At 43.0% G+C, this 21445-nt stretch overlaps 1 long non-coding RNA gene across 1 annotated transcript in view; it reads left to right on the top strand.

Moving 5' to 3' along the window:
- The first annotated feature begins 5368 nt into the window (after positions 1-5368).
- Positions 5369-21445, top strand: part of LOC123354372 — a 113299-nt gene continuing 97222 nt past the window's right edge. Inside the window, exon 1 of the long non-coding RNA XR_006574742.1 lies at positions 5369-5834. This is a non-coding gene — a long non-coding RNA (uncharacterized LOC123354372). The remainder of the gene's footprint in view (positions 5835-21445) is intronic.

Here is a 21445-nt window from a genome sequence, read left to right as displayed (position 1 = left end):
TATTTCCGGTTTCAAATGAGGAGTGTGGTTGACTGGTCAGTTCGTAACTTTGGTGTTCATAATTCTGAGGTTCTACTGTATTTATCATATCACCATTATGGGCACATTTTGATGTCTCCAACTCTACAGAATTTAATAAATTCTTTATCCTACAGACAAAGTGATTTGTGATGTGACTTCCAGGATCTATGCTCTAGCCATCTTCTGTTCCATTTCAGCCTACAGGAGATATTTATATACTATGGGGACCTGTTGAAGATAAGGCAGGGGACAATGATGTTTAGGAGCCACTTACTATCAATAAAGGAAAACAAATTATATGTACCACCTGGCCCTTAATACAGTGGTCTGTCAGTGTTAAAATATTCTTCCCCAGAAAATCATATGAATGACCGTTGTGTGAGATATCAGAGGGGTAGCCATGTTAGTCTGGATCTGTAAAAAGCAAGAGTCCTGTGGCACCTTATAGACTAACAGATGTATTGGAGCGTAAGATTTCATGGGTGAAAAGCCACTTCATCAGTTGGTGAGAGTTAACAACTGTGGAGAGATTCAGGACATTAGCCAAAGTAGATACAATTATCTACCCAAGAGGGGCCCTTAAGAGTTTTGTGTCATTTAATGTAGCTTGTTTATCTGGGATTGTGGAATAGAAGCCTATATTCCTTCCCAGGGTGGTGGTAATGGTGAGAATTAAACTGATTCCTGCTATGCATTCTTTCTGGGTCTGGACAGAAGTCACAAATCTCTTCTAATTTCTTTGCTGTAAATGTACATAAATTGTTAAGATGTGGAGCCTCCAGTTTACTTTGTTCTAGTTTAACTCCACAGAGCTCAAAAGGGTGAGTTTTGGTGATGAATATATATTGCTGTGAATCTCCATTGTTCCCTCCTAGCATGATCTTTTCTCTGGGAGAAAGATGTTCTGTATTCATTTAAAACCCTTTGTTTGGTTTTTCTGTGAAACAGCTTCTGACAGCATATTCGTCTTTTTCCTCATTTGCAGCTTCGTTTTAGGCTCAGTGTTTCACTTGCCAGTAGACAGACACAGCATTATTTGCCTAACTTGGATCAGGACTATTTCTCTGTTTCTTGGAAACCTCTCTCAGGATCTCCATAATCTTTTCTCTGAGGAAAACATTAGCTCCAGCTGAGCGAAATTCCAATTCAGGCAACAACTCAGAATTTATTGTTTTCTTAGAGTTTTTTTTAAACTTAATTTAACATGTTTTTCAATTAAGATCAATGGATCTGAGACCTCCATTCATGAGCCACCTGGAAGCAGCAGTTTCTCTTTCAAGCAAAATTAGATTCTTTATTGGGAGACCAAATGTTTGTACTGCCAGCTCAATGCACTGAAAAAATTGTCTAATAGTCAGGTGCTGCAGCTACAGAATACTTAGAGGCCAAGCAAAAGACCCTTCTGCAAAGATGAATCTGGATTCAGTGACACAAGCTAGCAGAGGTTCAGTTTGTTACAGAATGACTAGTGTCTATAGGAGGCACTGCAGCTTCCTCATGCAGTGCATTCCCAAGTGCCTAGGAAGCAGCAGTTGTGTGTAATTGTAGAAGCAATTGAGTTTACCTTTCTGCAACAGGCAGAGTGCCAAGGATCAGCTGAAGATACCAGGGACAGATGGAATTTTTGTAAAACTTATTCAGCAGGCTTGGTGTAGATGGAGCTATCTAGTGTGGGGAAAGCCTAACTCTACCCGTGCCCCACAAATCATCTATATTAAGGATGGTCTATGAATACTAATTCTCATCAGCATAGATTGCTTACAGGATAGGGAGAAAACTAAAACAATTATTGCTATTTGCTGATAGATAAACAGCCTACTGAGCTTTCAATGGGATTCATAAACTGATAGTTTATATAAATATTGCTTATTATTGGTATTATGGTAGCAGCTAGATGCCCCAACCAAAAATCAGGGTTCCATTATGAAAAGGCACTATACAAATGCATAGTAACAGACAACCCATGCCCAGAACTGTTATCAATCCAAATAAACAAAACTGACGAAGGATGGGTGGGCCAAAGGAAGGATTATTTTCTCCATTTCATATTTAGCTAAATTAAGCCCAGAGAGATTAAATTATTTGTCCGAGGTGATATAGGGAGTCTGTGGATAAGAATTTAATTTGAATTCAACTACACTGTCTTTCCTACAGGTACATGCACTAACATATTACTAGAACTGCAGCACAGTACTTTGGACTATGTAACCAATTGAAATGTATTAATGGTGAATTCTGATAAAGTTGAGGCCTTCTAATTGAACTCTGCAATGTGTATTAATCTGGCCATCAAAAAGTGTAGCACTTATCTGATGGCAGAAGTGCTAGATGTCTGAAGGGGAAGTACCATATTTTTCACTTCTCAGTCTTGGTTCAGTTAAGGAGACTGAATATAACAAAATGTATCATTACTTTAGTAGCACCAGCAGCCCATCTAGTGCAGGCTGATCACGAACACCAAACATAGCTTTTCAGTTCTAAATAATTGCTGCTTTGGTTCTCATGGGAAAGCAGAGACTGGTTTAGCTTCCAACTCACTCTGTTACAGAGGATAACTTAGGATAGTGCTAATCAAAAGTAGACTCTCTTATAATCATGTACGTCTGCCTCAAAACCATCTAATGCGCATACCTGGCCAACGTGAACACTTTCTTACTGCTATGACTCATTCCACCCCCATTCCTTTCTGTACTTTGTTATTTTGGATTGTGAGGTGTTCAGAGTAGGAGCCATCTTCTATGTGTTTATACAATGTCCCACACAAAGGGGCCTTCAGTTCTGATTGGGGCCTTTGCAGACTACCATCATAAAATTAAATAGTACTAGGGATAATAATCCAACACAAATCAATCAGGATTGTTTTCTAGAAGCCTTTTCAGACCAGAGGACTATTTGAATGGCACCTCCTAGTAGGTATGTCATGAAGTCCTGATATAAAGGTAGGAGGTTAAGGTCACATAGGCACAGGACTCTGGCTATTTTGAAGAACTTAGTGGAGCCCCTATACGGAAGGATCAAGGTTAGGACTTGTTTTGTTTACCCTGGAATGGAAGGACTCTTAGTCTGTCTGGAGACTGTACCAGCAGAGGGAAACTAAGGCACAGAAGCAGGAAAATAAGTACAAAAGGGAAACTGAGGCATGGATATTCTTCTATAGTGGATGATGAATGGCTGTGTCAGAATGTTACAAAACTGAATTCTCCTCTCTGCAGGACTAAAATGAGAATGAAGCCCTATCCAACCTATTTTCACAGGCCATCAAAGGAGTTAAGGAACTGTGTTTAAACTATTTTAAAGTGATTCCCGCTAAACTGATTTGTAACATGACATGGTCAGCCAGTGTGAATAGGTCCAAATTGTACTAGAATCCTGTTTCAAATGAAGTTTGAAGTACAGAATACATGAGAGTAGAGTGACAAACCTTGTCTACACTAAGAGTGGTTCAGTTCCATTGGCATTAACAATGTCACAAGCCAGGGTGTATACCAGCCACAGACTGCTGCTGCTAGTATTTGAAGCTCTGTGGCATACAGATCTGCTCTGACCAGAGTGAGTTGACACTGTGATCAAACCTGATGGCAGCTATTGGCCCAATTCTAATTTCAAATGACACCAGTGTAAATTAATGGTCACTGCTAAAATCAGTTTTCACCACACTCAAAACAGATGCATGTAGGAGGAAAATTATGACCTAGGATTCCTGATATTGCTAACTCTGGTGGAGCTGAATCTAGGTGTATCCTCGGTGAGGACAGTGTGGCTCTTAAGCACCCACTTCAGGAGCTAAGATGGGAGGACCCCTGTATACAAGGATCTCCTGGCCTCAACTATCAAATAACTTTCTCATCACAAAGGTGCACAAACCTCCCCCTATACAGTGCCCTGCTATGCATAATCTCAAACCACCTTCTCTTAAATTCCAATAAGTTCCAATGGGTGGGCATGTTGTCTTGTACCACCACTCTTCCAATCTGATGCTAGGTTGCCACTTATCCACGTTTTACATGGACAGTCCAGTTTTTGGCTTCTGTGTCTGGGTGCCATAAAATTAGGGTTGCCAGGTGCCCAGTTTTTGACCAGAAAGTCCAGTCGAAAATGGCACATGAACTAACAGCCTGGTTACCCTGGGGTTGGGGGAGGCACTGGGTCATTTACCTGTGCCAGCCCCTGCTCAGCCAGGGCTGCATCCTACCTGCAGGCAGGCTCCTGGAGATGATCCAGTGAGTGACAGGGGCAGGGCCTTTGGGGAGAAGAGGTGGGGCAGGGCCTCGGGGATCCGGTTACCAGCAATTAGAAAGGTGGCAACCGGCGCAGACACAATCCCAAACAAAAAGGGTTACTTGTTTTTTAAATATAGCCCTAACTGGCATTCTGACTGTTAGAGTTTCTGAGAAACATCCCCTTTAGGAGGTATTTTTATGATATTGTCTCCATTTTCAAAGGGAAGTAGAACAGCACAACACGTCAAAAATCAAAAAGGAATCCCACAAAAAGTGGAAACATGGATAAATTACTAAGGATAAGTAAAAAGAATGGCACAAGTATGTCAGGACAAAATCAAAGGCTGAGGAGCAAAATGAGCTAAACCTAATAAGGGACATAAACAGCAATAAGAAGAGGGTCTACAAATACATTAGGAGCAAGAGAAAGATGAAGGAAAATGTAGGTCCACTATTTAGTGGGAAAGCAGAGCTAATAATGGATGACATCAAGAATACTGAGGTGTTTAATACCTATTTTGCTTCAGTGTTTACTAAAAAGGTTACTGGTGACCAGATACTTAACACAATTAATATAGCAACAAGGGGGAAGGAACACAAGCCAAAATGGGGAAAGTACCAGGTTAAAGAATATTTCGATAAGTTAGATTTAAGTCAGCAGGGCCTGATTAAATGCATCTTGTTAAGGAAATGGTTAACTAAACTAGGGAGAGGAGGCATATAAAATTTGCAGATGACTCCAAATGGCAGGGGAGACTGGGGGATGGGAGGGAATTGCTAGCACTTTGGAGGACAGGATTAGAATTCAAAACAACCTTCATAAATTGGGGAACTGGTCTGAAATTGCAAGATTAAATTCAATAAAGATAAGTGCAAAGCACTACCCTTAAGAAAGAAAAATCAAATGGGCAAATATAAAATGGGGAAATAGCTTGGTGTGGTACTGCTGAAAAGGATCTGGGGGTTAGAGTGGATCACAAATTGAATGAGTTAACAATGTGAGGCATTTGTGAAAAAAGGCTAATATTCTGAAGTGTATTAACAGGAATATCGCATATAAGAAATAGGTAAGTGCAAAGGCAACACAGTCACATGCCCCCACTCACACCAGATTTCTGCCAGGGTTTATATGCTCTTCCCTGAACTCTGTTGCATACCATCAGAACCTTTAAAATATGCCCCCCTCCATCAACAGTTACACATTGTCTCTGGGTAAGCATCTCACTGTACTTGGCACTGGTGAGGCCTCAGCTGGTGTACTGTGGCCAGTTCTGGGCTCCACACTTTAAGAAAGATCTGGACAAATTGGAGAAAGTCCAGAAGAGAGCAACTAAAGGACAAAAGGTTTAGAAAATGTACTGAGAGAGAGCACAGGGAGTAAGAGGAAGCAAGAGAGCTGTCCGCAGGAGACTTAAAGCCTGGAGCAGACATGCTAAATGAGCTAACCAGAGACACCTGATGTGGGGAGGGAACTGCAAGCAGCTGTCTCCTTACAAGAGAGCTGAAGTAGTTGTTTGGGAGAACTGACCCCAGGAAGTTTACAAAGAAGTCTTCTCTGAGCAGGATAGCTGTAAGCCAAAGCCAGGTTCTGAGGTAAGTGCTATGCCTTGGAAAACAGACTTTTAGGACTCTGAGTTTTGTTTTGGGTTATTGTCTGTATACACCTACAGCTCCCAAAAGGGTGGCAATTGCACAAGCAACTGTGTGGAGTTCCTGTGAAGGAAGGGGGCCTGGAGGCAGGAGACTAGAGGGCAGAGCAGAGGCACCTTCTACCATGACCTATGAAGAAAAGTTAAAAATGGCCATGTTTCTTAGTGAGGGGAAAAAATACATATTGAGGAGGAAACCTGATATGCCTTCACATATATTAAGGCAGTAGTTCTCAAACTTTTGTACTGGTCACCTCTTTCAAATAGCAAGCCTCTGAGTGTGACACCCCCCCCAATACATTAAAAACACTTTTTAAATATATTTAACACCATTATAAATGCTGAATGCAAAGCAGGGTTTGGGGTGGAGGCTGATATCTCATGACCCCCTGTGAGGTCCCAACCCCCAATTTGAGAACCCCTGTATTAAGGGCTGTTATTAAGAGGATGGTGACTGACTGCTTTATGCGTCCACTGAAGGTAAGATGGGATGTAACCAGCTTAATCTGAAGCAAAGGAGATTTAGTTTAGATATTAGGAAAAACTTTCTAACTAGGAGGGTAGCTCAGCGCTGGAATAGGCTTCCAAGGGTGGTTTTGGAACCCATCTTTGAAAGGTTTTAAGAACAGGCTTAAAGTAAGAACAAATATGTCAGGGATGGTCTAGGGGTACTTGGTCCTCCCTCACTGCAGGGGAGGCTGGACTAGATGACTTCTTGAGGTCCCTTCCAGTTCTATATTTCTATGAATCTGTATCAGTTCTTACTCCTTAGGGGCTCAATCCTGGAAGGTTCTGAGCACTATAGTGGAACTACTACATGTACTTAAAATTAATCATGTGTCTAAATTCTTTGCTGGATCAGGGCTAGAGCACGCAGGGCTTTTCAGGATTGAGGCCTATAAAGAGACAACATGGTTATATTTTACTAACCTTGACTTAAGAGTTTCTCCACCCCCTTTGTATCAGTTCTGTGATTTTTAAGAAAAGTTATAAAACAATCATTTGTTTGTAGAAAGGCTGTTTGCTCTGTGCAGTTCATTAACCTCTAGAGAGCTGTTAATTATTACTGAAAACATTCCATCTTTCCATGGTGCTAGGAAACTACATGACAAAACCTTTTCCCAAGGTTAAAGATGTTTACAAGTGCTAAGGTACACGTTGCAATAACTCAGTGTGCTATACGTGCAAAAGAGCAGGTGGCTAACATGAGAATGAGTAACTGTCATCCTCATCAATTAACTGTTTATAGAGATGGAAGATTTTAGGCCATAGTGGACTGTCTCCTCCAGTTTTAGATTGTAATTTAATATCTCCATTCAGTTTGTAGTAAGTGCAGGCCCCGATAAAGGCCCAGTATGAGGCCTGAGGCCTGAACTAAAGTAATGGTCAAGACTTTGCTAACATAAAGCAAAGTTAAGCTGTGAGCCAGAGGCAGGCCCTGCTCACAGAAGCTGGCAAGGAAAGGGCTGATATGTACCTAAAAGGTACTGAACATTCACATACTTGCACATTCCACACAGATAATAAAGAACAGGCTGGCCCATCCCAATGACGGGCAAAAGGGTAAAAATGATGGATAGAGTTGTTTTGATCGAACCAACATGTACAAGGTAAAAGGCGGCACCTTAATCCATAGAGAGGTTGAACCTTGCTGCGTAGAGGGGTGGCACCTCAATACGTCAAGTGTGATGTGTAACTTGTTTGTACCTGTGTATAAGAATGCATTCCTGGGGCGGTGTCTTTGTCCGGCCTAGGGGACAGTGGAAAGTCCTGCCAGACTGAGCTGAGCTGAGTCCATTGCCAAGAGGCACTTTCTCGTAGTATGCCCTGAGTTAGGCTAAGAAACCTACAGGGAAATGCAATTGTGTCCGAAGTCACAATAAACCTAGCCGATGTGGCTTTGCATCTTACTGGACTCTGTGGTTATTGGGGGTTCTCGTCGGCTCTGCTGTGTCAGCTATCTGTGCAGAGCTGGGGCAGCACACGGAGGGAACTCACGCACGCAGCCGAGTGATATCAACAAGGAGAAAGCAGAGCACCACACCGGTACCACTCTGACAACACTGGTGAAAACACTGGTGACCCCGACGTGAACCCCCAATAACCACAGAGTCCAGTAAGATGCAAAGCCACATCGGCTAGGTTTATTGCGACCTCGGACACAATTGCAGTTCCCTGTAGGTTTCTTAGCCTAACTCAGGGCATACTACGCGAAAGTGCCTCTTGGCAATGGACCCGGCTCAGTCAGTGGCGGGACTTTCCACTGCCCCCTAGGCCGGACAAAGACACCGCCCCAGGAATGCATTCTTATACACAGGTACAAACAAGTTACACATGTTGTTGGGCATGGGAATGTTAGGCCCGGGACCATGGATACATGGGGGTCAGTAGCCTCTCTGGTGTTTTATTGAGGGCCTCGTGAGAACATACAAATATAAAATGTAAAATATGGAATATACATATTATGTATAAGTATAAATATGTATATTATGTAATATAAAACATACGTAATATATAGGTGTAATGATTAGTATATATAGGTATATAGCTTATAGATGATTGTTATTAATTTGTGAATTAGTGTGCTTTAACTTCTTATTCCATAACATGATTGTTTGGGTGTACCACAGCAGTGTTGATTGCCATTTCCATTCCTTTGTTCACTCTACCCTGCAACTTGGCTTTCTTTGTTTGATGGAACATATAGCAGCACATGCCTATTAACACCACCACCGTTAGGGCCTGGATCCCCGTTAGGAATATGCTTACTACTGACTACTACTGACTACTATGCGAACTACTGGATGTAAGGTTACATCCTCGGGGATTGCCCACCAGGGTGTTTCCACTGCTTGTTGAACCTCATCCACTTCACGCATTTGCTGCTGGATTAAGTGGGCTATTGGCATTAGGGATTCCTTAGTCCTTGTTACTAATTCATGTTTATCTAAATGTAAGAATTTTACAGGTGGAAACAAATCAACCAATAAGTTTTTTGCAAATGTTCATGAATAATGACCGTTTCAGTGACTATCTCTTTCATTATTAGTAGTAGGCTGAGTGTTTTAAAATACTGGGATAGGGATTGTGATAGCAGTGTGAGACACACAATGTATATGAGAAGTAAAACAAAAATTTGGAGTAGTGACACTACCACTGAGGCCTTTATATATAAATATATTGTAATTAGTTACATGTACTGTCCATTCATGTTATAGGTTATCCTTAAGGCTGGTTGTCACCCTCTGGTCAGCTTTACTGGTCAGGAAACAGAAGTGGGTAGCTTCTCTGTTCCATTGGTTGATGTAGATCCAGTTGTTTTTTATGGATGCTGTCTTCCAGATGTCCATTCAGTAGGTTAGTAACCAATTTATTAAATATTTCTGTGTCCGGATTTAATATTGGTACCCAGACACTGAATAAGATTGTTTTGAATAACATGTGCCTCTGTTAGGATGCAGTGTCACTGACCCAAATTATGGCTGGTACTAACAGGCAATTTGTTTACCCAATTTGTAGTTACTATGTAACTTAGTTTCTTTACCAATTTCTTTTTTCCTTGCCTTCATGTTGTTTGCTGCCATTCGTTTGTTGATTTTTACCTGTGTGTTGGTTAAACAATTTAGCAAGGTTATACACGTTGTACAGCAATTATACAATACAGCAATAATACAGTAGTACAGCAATAATATAGCAATACAGTGATGATACAGTTGTTTTTACACAGTAACAAAGTTGAAATTAAATGACAGTTTTCCTGGTCCAGCTAGTGGTTTTTAGCTGATTGTTAAATTAATTGTCCATATATGGTAGATAGAGGTGTAATTGACCAGTCTATTGTTTATAAAACACTTCATTTTTCTTTTCTTGATGCTTGGGGGTTTCTTCACTATATACAGATATGAACTGGTGTCTTCAGGGTGTGATATTTTCTGGCATCTTTGGTCTGTGGGATGCAACTTAAACAACTTTTGTTAGTTAACAGTAAAGTTTTTTTTGCTTTGTTTTTCAGTAACCCAAACTTAATACACAGTTTTAACTTAGTTTCTTTACAATGTAATAAGAACTATGTAATAGGGACCGAGCCTTTTATAACACAAGCTATACTTTTGCAGTTGTTGTATAGACGTTCATTTTCATTTGGGGTGCATTACTAATATTTTATACTAAATATAATACTTAATGGCTAAAATAAATGTTCACAATCTTCCATGAGAAGGTGTATTACTTTCCTTGCTGAACACTTTGTTTCAGCAAAAGAGTTAGTACCATAATTTTAACAAGCTTTTTAGAGTTAATTTGCTTGTGATACCAATTTCACTCTTGTTAACTGTTTAGAAGCACAAACTTTAACAACCATTGCTTCCCGTTAACAAAAGAAAAGCATATAAAACTAAACCAACTATAAAATTAAACCAAAATAAATTTTAAATACAGATACCCTCAAAGTATTTGCATGTATACTTTCATGATGCTTTACTATGTTTGGGAGCCAAAGGTGGAAACCTGTTAAAATTGTTTGGTTAGCTTTATGCATAAATTGTTGTTTTAAAACATTTTGGTTATGACATTCTTATAACTGTATTTAAAAGTGCAAACAAGAAATTGACATTTTGTTAATATTATCTTTACCTTAATGTTGAGGTTTTCCCTTACATTTTTTCTTTGAATAACAATTTAAAAAAAACTTAAAAAAACAAAACTGTGATTGATAAAGAGAATTCTTTTTGTTTGCAATTGCATTATTTGTTGAGACCGAAATATATGTACATATATTTGTAACTGAAACCTTTTTTGAACCTTGCACAAAAAATTGGTGCTAATAATACTATGATTACGCCCCAACCATGATTTTAAAATAGTGTGGCACCACATCTTATATATTTTTAAAAGGGTATAAAATTGACTTTTGTTGCAACAAAATAAAAATAGTTTAAAAAAAGTCACATGACACACACAACATAGACACAACACACACACACACGACATACAGGACAAACTTACAATTAAAAACAAATGGCGCCAGAATTCTATTCATATCTATACAAAATAACACAACCAAAAATATAAAAAGTAAAAAGGGTTAAACATTTAAATAAGTTATTACCTTATTTAAAACCTGTATTAAATATATTTTTTATCAAATGTATGCTACAATACATTTGGCAAATATAATTTGGTAACAAGGAATTTTGCATTACTTTTATATTTAACATTATTTTAAAACTCTGCTATACGGAAATAAGAAAAGCCCATGTTTCAGATATTAGTTAGTGCTTTGGATTATAAGCAGAGAGTGCATTTCTGTTGCTTGGCACCCATATCTTCAAGAAAGTTAGGAATAATTCCAGCTGTTGCATTCCTGAAGGGTTAAAATAATTAATTTACTGGATTTAAAGTTTTTACCTTGTTTTCTTTTTGTTTCTTGTTTTGTTCTGTTTTCAATTGCTTTATTTTTTGGAGGTTTCTGTAAAAACTATAACTTTTAACTTTTAAAACAAAAAGAGAGAGAGCCGAAGTGAGGAGAGGCAGAAGGGGGCGGGGGGGAAGAGCAACCTAGGAAGGTAGCGAGACCTGAGCCAAGAGAGGTTAACTCCATCAAGGTATTTGAAAGTACAGGCAGCAGCAGCAAGTTTAGCAAACTGAGCAAACATATAAAGGACAAAACTTAATTGGTATGTACAAATATTTGAGACAGGTTATACTTTCAGATATGAGCGCGGAGTGTGGTTCCATGGGTCAAAGCAATTGGGAACCTGCACAGTTGGGAATTGCGCCCCTGGTTCTTATCCTGGCTGTGAGAGGAGATTGGGGGTAGTTACCTGCTCTTGTAAAACCTGAATTTGTTCCCCCAGTGTCTGTTGCTTTTGTGTGCATGCCAAATGGATAGTGGGAGTGCCCTTTTTTGCTGCAATTAACCGTTTTTGGGCAGCTCCATGTGTTAATGCATCAATTCTAGGTGTTAACCCACTTAATTTCAGTTTTTTACTTTGAAATTCTTTTTTATTTACTCCCCTGCGATCGAGTCGCAGCTCCTGTCTCCTAATGTGCTCTGGGAACTGTTCCATTTTTTCCTTCATTTGTTTTACCAATTCAGTGAGAGTATTGTGTGCTACTCTTTCCTTCTGTGCACTTACTTGTCCCGTTCTGACAGGCACCAGTCTAGGTTCCGGTTTGAGTTTAACTGGAACCTGGCTTTTATCATAAGGTGATGGTTGCAATGCAGTGGACCCTGTTTTATCTTTTAATTTTACTAGGGCCACCTTTTTCCATTTCTGTCCCCATTCTTCAGGCAGAGAGTAGCTACCTGAAGCCTGCTGTTTACCACCAATATTTATAACGGGACGGCACATGTATTTTTTGTAGGTTCCTTACAGCTCTTTTCAGTGTTTCACTCTGTTCCTGTACTGGTTGTCTCTGGGCTGTTTGCCACCCTGCAAGGGGGGTGGGAGCATTCCAGGGCTGTGTAGCTCCTTTTGATTCTTTTAACTCTTTCTTTGTTACTGTTACTTGCTTGGCCAGCATGCTGTCTAAGCCATGTCACTGCCATAGACATGAGTTGCAAAAGTTTTGCTTTTTAACTTTTATTACTATTTCTCAGAGCCTTGGTTTCTACCATTGCTCTACATATGCCAGTCCATGTTTCCCCATTCTTCAATTCATATGGACCCCCTTTACTGGCAATCCAGCGGGTCCAAGAGTTATCAAACTCTGTGGGGATCATAAGGGAGGGGATCAGGGGGTTCCCTAGCTCGAGGTTTGCTGCCATGTTGGATTGCGATTCTTACCACGGCAGGTTCGCTTACTCACCAGATCAGCGGTCGGGGTCACCAGTGTTGTCAGAGTGGTACCGGTGTGGTGCTCTGCTTTCTCCTTGTTGATATCACTCGGCTGCATGCGTGAGTTCCCTCCGTGTGCTGCCCCAGCTCTGCACAGATAGCTGACACAGCAGACCCGACGAGAACCCCCAATAACCACAGAGTCCAGTAAGATGCAAAGCCACGTCGGCTAGGTTTATTGTGACCTCGGACACAATTGCAGTTCCCTGTAGGTTTCTTAGCCTAACTCAGGGCATACTACGCGAAAGTGCCTCTTGGCAATGGACCCGGCTCAGTCAGTGGCGGGACTTTCCACTGCCCCCTAGGCCGGACAAAGACACCGCCCCAGGAATGCATTCTTATACACAGGTACAAACAAGTTACACATCACACCTGACGTATGGAGGTGCCACCCCTCTACGCAGCAAGGTTCAACCTCTCTACGGATTAAGGTGCCGCCTTTTACCTTGTACATGTTGGTTCGATCAAAACAACTCTATCCATCATTTTACCCTTTTGCCCCTGTCATTGGGATGGGCCAGCCTGTTCTTTATTATCTGTGTGGAATGTGCAAGTATGTGAATGTTCAGTACCTTTTAGGTACGTATCAGCCCTTTCCTTGCCAGCTTCTGTGAGCAGGGCCTGCCTCTGGCTCACAGCTTAACTTTGCTTTATGTTAGCAAAGTCTTGACCATTACTTTAGTTCAGGCCTCATACTGGGCCTTTATCAGGGCCTGCACTTACTACACAGTTGTCTTACTATTTCTGTCTCTCACTTTGCAGTGTCCACTCACTGCGTAATAGCCACACTAACCTCTGAGTGTGTGCCTCAGAACTTAAGTCTGTGGTGTGTTTGGAGAAGGAAGTGGAGTGGTACTAGCACTGCCTGATACCTTAACAGACAAGTGAATAAGCAGCAGGTTAAAGAAAGTTTGAGTTGGATAGAGCCCCATTATTAAGATGAATGGGAGATGGAACAAACCATATTTAAAATATACATATATATTTTAAGAAATGTTATATACAAATATGGTGTTAATAGGAAGCAACTCTAGGATCATCTTTTGACCAGAACGGTCAGTGCCATGGCTCTCCAGTGTCCTTAAAGTCTCCCAAAGATTAGACAGATTACATTTTTTCCATGTGGAAGGGGGCTTGGGCAGGGCATTGTGGATGCGGGGGTCTGTGTGGATGGGGTGTAGGCTCCAGGAAGGAATTTGGGTGCGGTGACATGTCCCTTGGCTCCTAGGTGGATAGGCCAGGGAGCTGTGAGTGGTGCCTTTGCCTGCAAGTGCTGCCCCTGCAGCTCCCATTGGTTGCACCTAGAAGCCCAAGGGATATGTTGCAGTTTCTAGGAGCCACATGGAGCCAGGTAGGGAGCCTGCCAGCCCTGCCACTTGGACTTTTAACAGCTGACTGGAGCCACGAGGATCCCTTTTTGACTAGGCTTTCTGGTTGAAAACTGGACACCTGGCAACCTGAGGGAGCACTACCCCACTCCTGGACTGGGGCCCTGGCTGTTGGCCCCAACTTCAGTTTAGTCTAACTAAACATTGTTTGATCCCCAAAAAATTTTAGCTTTGAATTAAGGTGTTTAAATGTTCAATTTTGAAAAAAATAAAATTGAAACAACTTCATTTTTAAAACTGAACAAACTAAACCATTCTTCCCACACAAGTCAGTAAACTAACACGAATTTGCAAAACATGTCAATGTCACCCAAACTGCTTTTTTGTCAAAAAGTTTTAGTTAAAACATTTTACCCAGCTCTAGATACAAGGAAGTGATAAAGACAATAAGCATCTTGTTTCAAACCATGTAAATGTACCTAATTTCCCCAAGTGGCTGAGGTGTCTAAGCTTCTACTCTCTACCTGCAGTATGGGAAGGCAAAAGCTCTCGCACGGACTACATGAAATTAGCTCCTGGTCTTACTTAATTCCTATCTAGGAATTTAAATTACATAAAAATCTCCCTTATTGGCACACAGTGGCACACTTACTGTTGAACGTAACAGAGTGGCCCAGATTGGCTGCATGCTGAACTCCTTGGTCACACTCAGTATTGTTCTTGGCCAGTGTGCCTCACCCACAATGTGAGTGCTGCTGCCAGGCTTTACCTGTTCAATGAAGACATAATTCTGTCCCCTCAGCAAATAGTTAAAGGGGGTGGGGGAGGAGATTTTCTAAATATATCTTAGAAGGCAGCCGGCCTGCTGAATCTAAATGACCTCTTTCCATCAGTCACCCCAGAGATGGTTGGAGAAATTCCTTCCCCAGACCTGCCCTTTTCTGGTAATAAAGATGAGGCAGTAATGGAGATTGGGGTGTCAAAAGAAGAGTTGTTTGAGCAAATTGATAATTTTAAAGAGTCACTAGGGGCCAGATTTTCAAAGGATTTCTAAAGATGCAGATAGGTAGTGAGTGGCAGAGGCTGCTCTCTGTTTTTTGCTGCCCCAAGCACGGCAGTCAGGCAGCCTTTGGCGACGGAGGCTCTGCAGGTGATCTGCTGGTCCCGCACCTTCAGCGTACCTGTCGTCAAATTGCTGCCAAACCCACAGGACCGGCAGACCTCCCACAGAAACGCCACTGAAGGCTGCCTGACTGCCGCCCTCATGGCGACCGGCATGCCACCCCCGGCTTGCGGCCCCAGGAATGCGCTTGCTGCACTGGTGCCTGGAGCCGCCCCTGGTGAGTGGGATTTTCAAAAGCTCCTAGGCAGATTAGGCAGTTAACTCTCCTTAATATAAATCAATCGGTTCAGGAAAGGGACTGAGACACTATTTTAGACTGTTCAATTAAAAGATCTGCTCAATATAAGCTCCAGTCAAGAAAAGCAAACAAGATGCTAGAATGCATGAGAAATGGAATGGAGAATAATGCATAATATATTATCATGCCATTATCTAAATCAATGGTACAGTTTCATCTGTAAAATTGTTTGTAGTATTGGGCACCAAAAAGGATATTGCAGAATTAGAGGGAATTCAGAGAAGGTGAACGAACGATTAGGGGCCTGCCGGGAAGATCTCTTGTATGGGGGGTGTGTGTGTGTGTGGAATTGGGATACTTCACACTATGAAGGGATTGTATGACAGGATTGCTTGTGATTGTAGGGAGCAGAGTTAGGCAGCCCTGGGGATACCTCTTGGTTTATGTCTTAAATTTGTAAAACTTCCTGCTTCATGACTTCAGTTGCTCACTTGCAGGGGATTCCCTCCCTCCCCTCATGAATTCTGGATTTATTTATTTTTGTTTATTTTGTGTCCTTCCTCTGAAGCATCAGAGATGGCATGGCTAGTGAGCTGATGTTCTGAGCTGGCTCTGAAAATTTTCTCTTATGCTCAGGGTCTAACTCAGTGGGTTCTCAACCTATTTACCAGTGTGGGTCGCATATGCAGCTCTCTGGGTTATGTGGGCTACATCCACCCCTCCCCCCCCCCCCCACACATGCTCTCTCTCACGCTCGCTCTCTTAAAAAAATTAAAATAAAAAATAACTACCTGTAGGGCCCTGAGGATGTCACATGGGCCACAGCTGTGTGCTGATTGAGCCGCAAGTTGAGAACCACTTGTCTAACAGACAGCCATATGTAGGGTTGGGAAGAAATGCCTCCAGGTCAGATTGATAGGAACCTTGGGGAGGGTTTCACCTTCTGCAGCATGTGGTGTGGGTCACTTGTTGGGATCATCTGGGTATCTCTCACAATGAATTCTCTGTCCTTGCAGGGCCTCAGGTTCTGGTGCACATCGGCCCCTCCTATTCTTTATCTGTGGCATGTAACACTTTAATTTCCTGTGTGCTATAATATTTTGGTTGGTGAATTGAATTTGAGAGTGGTGGGTGGTATTGATGGCCTGTGATATATAGATCACACTAATGCCACAAGGGGCCGGCAGATCATCTGAACTCTTGAGTTTGTGACTCTATGGGCTGGTCTACACTCCCACAATAAATCGATCTAACTTATGCAACTTCAGTTATGTGAATAATGTAACTGAAGTCGACGTAGTTAGGTCCACTTACAGTGGTGGCTATGCTGTGTTGCGTTGACAGGAGAATGTCTCCCTATGCTTCTCAGGGAGGTGGAGTACACAAATCATTGGGAGAGTGCTCTCCCATCAATTTTTAGCATGTCTTTACCAGACCCGCTAACTTGACACTCTCTGCATTGATTGCAGCAGTGCTGATCTACTGGTAAGTGTACACCTGCCCTATGAAGCAGACATGACTGTATAAAAATGAATGAATGGTACAGAGATGTTAGATGAAGGAGTTTGTTTTCTGTTTCATAACACAATGGGACATTATTTTCATGTAATGTGGCAAATTCAAAATTGATAAAAGGAAATACTTTTTCACAATTAGACTATGGAACTCACTGCCACAGGAAATTGCTGAAGCCAAGAATTTTGTGATATTCAAAGAGGACCTGGGCATTCATATGGATAACAAGAATATCCAATATCATAATATTACAAACATTTGAAAGGTACATTAAGCCTCATGCATCAAGATTTAAGCAAGTCTCCAACTATAAGAGATCAGGATGAGACTTAATTTGGTTGTGGTGGGTAGATTTCTTTCCACATCTGCCTAATGCTGAGTAGTTTTACTTGACTTACTGAGATGTATATTCATCACTTCCCTGCTGCCCAAACTACCAGTGGAAATATAATATTTATACTCCAGAAAGCATGCTGGGTACTCTCATCTGGAGCTTAGCATCTCCAGGTAATTTAAAAATCCGATTTACTGGTGAACTGGGATATTCACAAATAGAATGGCTATTAATCCTTTTCTGAAATGGGCATATTGTGTATTGTAAAATGAGCCACCGTGCAGTGTCTAGACAGTCTCCATACCAAAACTGGCCTATTACAGTATCTCTCTTCCATTTGCTTTCAGAATATGAATATTGCTAAAATACTGCATTATGTTCCCCACTTGCTTTGGCTTTATGCTGCATAACTGTTGAAAAATCAGATGCTTAGACACCTATATCTTTCTCTCTCACGCACACACAACACTCAAGCTATGTCTACACTATCAATTTTTGTCGACAAAAGTGATGGTGACACCCAAAAGTCAACATAATAAAAATCAGAATCTCATGTTTACACTTGCTCCTTCTGTTGGCAGATTGTGTTCACAGTGGGGGTACCATCATTGACAGTGTGAGCATTGCACTGTGGGTACCTATCCCACAGGCCAGCTCGACACACCTTCTGTTCAGGGCCGCCTAGAGGATTCTGGGGGCCCGGGGTCTTCAGCGGTGGGGGGGCCCTGCTTCTGCGGTAAGTCGGAGGCGGGGGGTCCTTCCGTTCTGGGACCCGCCACCAATGTGCCCCAAAGACCCACGACAGGGACCCCCCTCCGCCGAATTACCGCCAAAGTGGGACCCGCCGCCGAAGTGCAGCCCCCACCGCGGGTCTTCGGGGCACTTTGGCGGCGGGTCCCGGAACTGAAGGACCCTCCTGCCGTCGAATTACCGCCGAAGACCCGGCTGCACTCCGGCGGCGGGTCCCGCTTCAGCGGTAATTCGGCGGCGGGGGGGTCCTTCTGTCCCGGAGAGGAAGGACCCCCGGCCAGCGAAGACCGGGAGCGAAGAAGCTCCGGGGGCCCGGGCCCCGCAAGAGTTTTCCGGGGCCCCCGGAGCGAGTGAAGGACCCCGCTCCAGGGGCCCCGAAAAACTCTCGTGGGGGCCCCTGCTGGGCCTGGGGCCTGGGGCAAATTGCCCCACTTGCCCCCCCCCCACCCCCTCTGGGTGGCCCTGCTTCTGTTGCTAAGTGTTGTGAGAAGGCGGAGCGGATCGCAGTGCATCTTGGGACCTGGCTAAATGTCCCATGATGCATTGTTTTGTGTCCCAGCAGTCCATGGACTTCCAGCTTTCTTTCACAGCATTTTTGCAACAGCCATTCTCTGCTGTGCACCCTGGCATCTTTGTGGGGAAGGGATGGTTCCTGCACTGCTCTCCTATGCTCTGATAACTGTCATTAAGACATCGCAGATGGCAGTGCAATTAATCATGAAGTTCCTAACTAAAGAAGACTCCCAGTTGCTTGACATGCTGTGTGATATGGATAGGAGCAACTTTAGATTGCTTTTGGCATTCATGGAACAGCTGCAGATGGTGGACCGTCACTTTGGGGCTGGGGAAATAAGCACTGAATGGTGGGATCGTATCGTCATGTAGGTGTAGGATGAAGAGCAGTGGCAACAGAACTTTCAAATGCAGAAAGCCACCTTCCTGGAACTATGTGCGGAGCTCGCCCTAGACCTGTGGCACAAGGACGCCAGAATGAGAGTTGCCCTCTTGGTAAGAAGCACATGGCAATAGCTGTGTGGAAGCTCGCAACGCCAGACTGCTACGGGTCGGTCGTGAATCTATTTGAAGTGGGGAAGTCCACGGTTGGGGCTGCATTAATGCAAATATGTAGGGCAATAAATTGCATCCTCCTGCTATGAAGGACTGTGACTCTGGGAAATGTGTGTGAAATAATGGATGGCTTTGCAGAAATGGGGCTCTCTAACTGTGCAGGGGTGATAGATGGCACACACATTCCAATTTTGGCACCAGATCACCTTGCAACAGAGTACATAATAGGAAGGGGCACTTCTCCATGGTGTTGCAGGTGCTTGTGGATCACCGAGGGCATCTTACTGACATCAATGCGGGGTGGTCTGGGAAGGTGCATGATGCACACATCTTCAAGAACACCAGAAAGCTGCAAGCGGGGACTTTCTTTCCAGACCAGAAGATTACAGGGGGGCATGTTGAAATGTTCATAGTGATCCTGGGAGACCTGGTGTATCTCTTACAGCTGTGGCTCATGAAACCTTACATGGGACACCTGGACAGCAGTAAGGAGCAGATCAACAACAGGCTCAGTAGGTGCAGGATGACAGTTGAATGTGTCTTTGGCAGATTAAAGGTGCGCTCGCGATATCTTTATGGCAGGCTAGACCTTAATGAGGATAATATTCCTATAGTCATAGCCGCATGCTGTATGTTGCATAATCTCTGCAAAGCTAAAAAATGAAAGGTTTGCTCAGGGGTGGAGTGCTGAGGCAGACTGCTTGGCCGCTGATTTTGAGCAGCCAGCTATCAGGGCTGCCGGAGAAGCCCAGAGGGGGCGCATTTTGAATCAGAGGTTTTGAGGCAGCACTTTGACAATGAGCACCTGTAATGTATATCTCGGACAGAGGTGCTAGTTTTCCTAGGACGCAATGGTGTCGTTTTGGGCCTAATGTTCCTGTAAGACTCTGATGATAGTGTGTGTGTGTATTGGTAGTGCCTGCAATCTCAATTTGTAGGGGGGGGGGAAATAAAGGTGATTCACCATTAAAGAACTTTGCTTTTATTGAACAAGAAACAGCATGCACAAACACACAGATGCCTGATGGGAAAGGTGGAACCAGGGAAGGAGAGACTTTCACAGCAGTGTGTAGGTTCAGCTATCGTGAAAGTTGTCCAAGGGGATGAAGTGAAGGGGAAACCAAGAACTCCCGGAAAGTGGAAAGGAATGTGTGGGCAGAGTTTGGGCGGGGTGCATGTAAAAGAGTTCTGAATGTGCTGCAGGGGAGGTCGGGATTGGAGCCGCTCAGTCTGTGGCACTATTAAGGACTTCAGCATCTGCATTTGCTCCTCCATTATTTTAATCATCCTCTCAGTTGCCTTCTTAACAAACGCTTAATTCTCTTTTATGTCCTGCCGTTTGGCTTCTGAGCACTCATTACATTCCTTTTTTTCTGCACTGGGGACTGCAGTACCTCCCAAACATGCCTTCCTTGCTGCATTTCGGGCGCTTTCTTATCTGGCAGGGATGCTCTGCCAGGATTTGTGGGGTGTTCCTGAAGGCCACATCTGGTGAAGCACAGGGGACAATGCACAGAAGCGGGATTGTTAAATTCATGCACAGCATTGTAACACTTCAGTTAAATACACGTTTTGCAACATTGCAATCACTTTCTCACTGACCCTAGTCAGGCACACATCTCTGCAAACACCAAAGCACAGTGAGTGTTAGCGGGGGGATTACTCCATGGGGCGGGGGAGCATACACACTCTGCAAGGGTCATGGTGCAGCATTCGACAGAAAAAAACTGAACATTCTCCTATGTTTTTCCACAGCCGGGGGTCATTCTAGCAAATATCTCACTGCTAAGAGTAAGCAGAGAAACAAGGGCAAGTTCCCCACCAACAGCAATAATACAGACCAGAAATGGGAGACTTGTTTGAAGGCTGTGCGCCTAGGATGAGTTGCATGCTGGGGCCCGGTGTTACTAGTAAGTCATACAACACTTGCACAAAAGACACAACAATAATTCTTAAAAGGAAAGAGGTAGCAACCTGTATAGAACTTGGAAGGAGGAGCACAGGTTGCAGGAGAGAAGGGTTTGTAAGCGGCACCAAGAAGTCGGTCTGTTTCCACATGGTATGAATGCTAGCCGTAGCTGCAGCCTCTCTTTAAATAGTTATCTCTGTAAGCAGTCAGTCTGGTCCTGCTTTGAGCAGGGGGTTGGACTAGGTGACCTCCTGAGGTTCCTTCCAACCCTGAGATTCTATGATTCTATGAGTTTTAGAAATATGGAATCCTCGTGTTATTACTCAGTATGCAGTACATGAAACACTAGTGACTGTTCTGGCCTGTGCTGACTCATCTGAGGTAAAATGCCAGCCCCTCCTCAACCTCTAGAAAGCAATTGTTGAGGAAAACATGCCAAACTTGTCCTGGC

The sequence above is a fragment of the Mauremys mutica genome, chromosome 21, assembly GCF_020497125.1.
Source record: "Mauremys mutica isolate MM-2020 ecotype Southern chromosome 21, ASM2049712v1, whole genome shotgun sequence".
NCBI lineage: Eukaryota > Metazoa > Chordata > Testudines > Geoemydidae > Mauremys > Mauremys mutica.
Note: the sequence above shows the minus strand (reverse complement) of the source record. Positions and strands in the feature narration are given on the sequence as shown.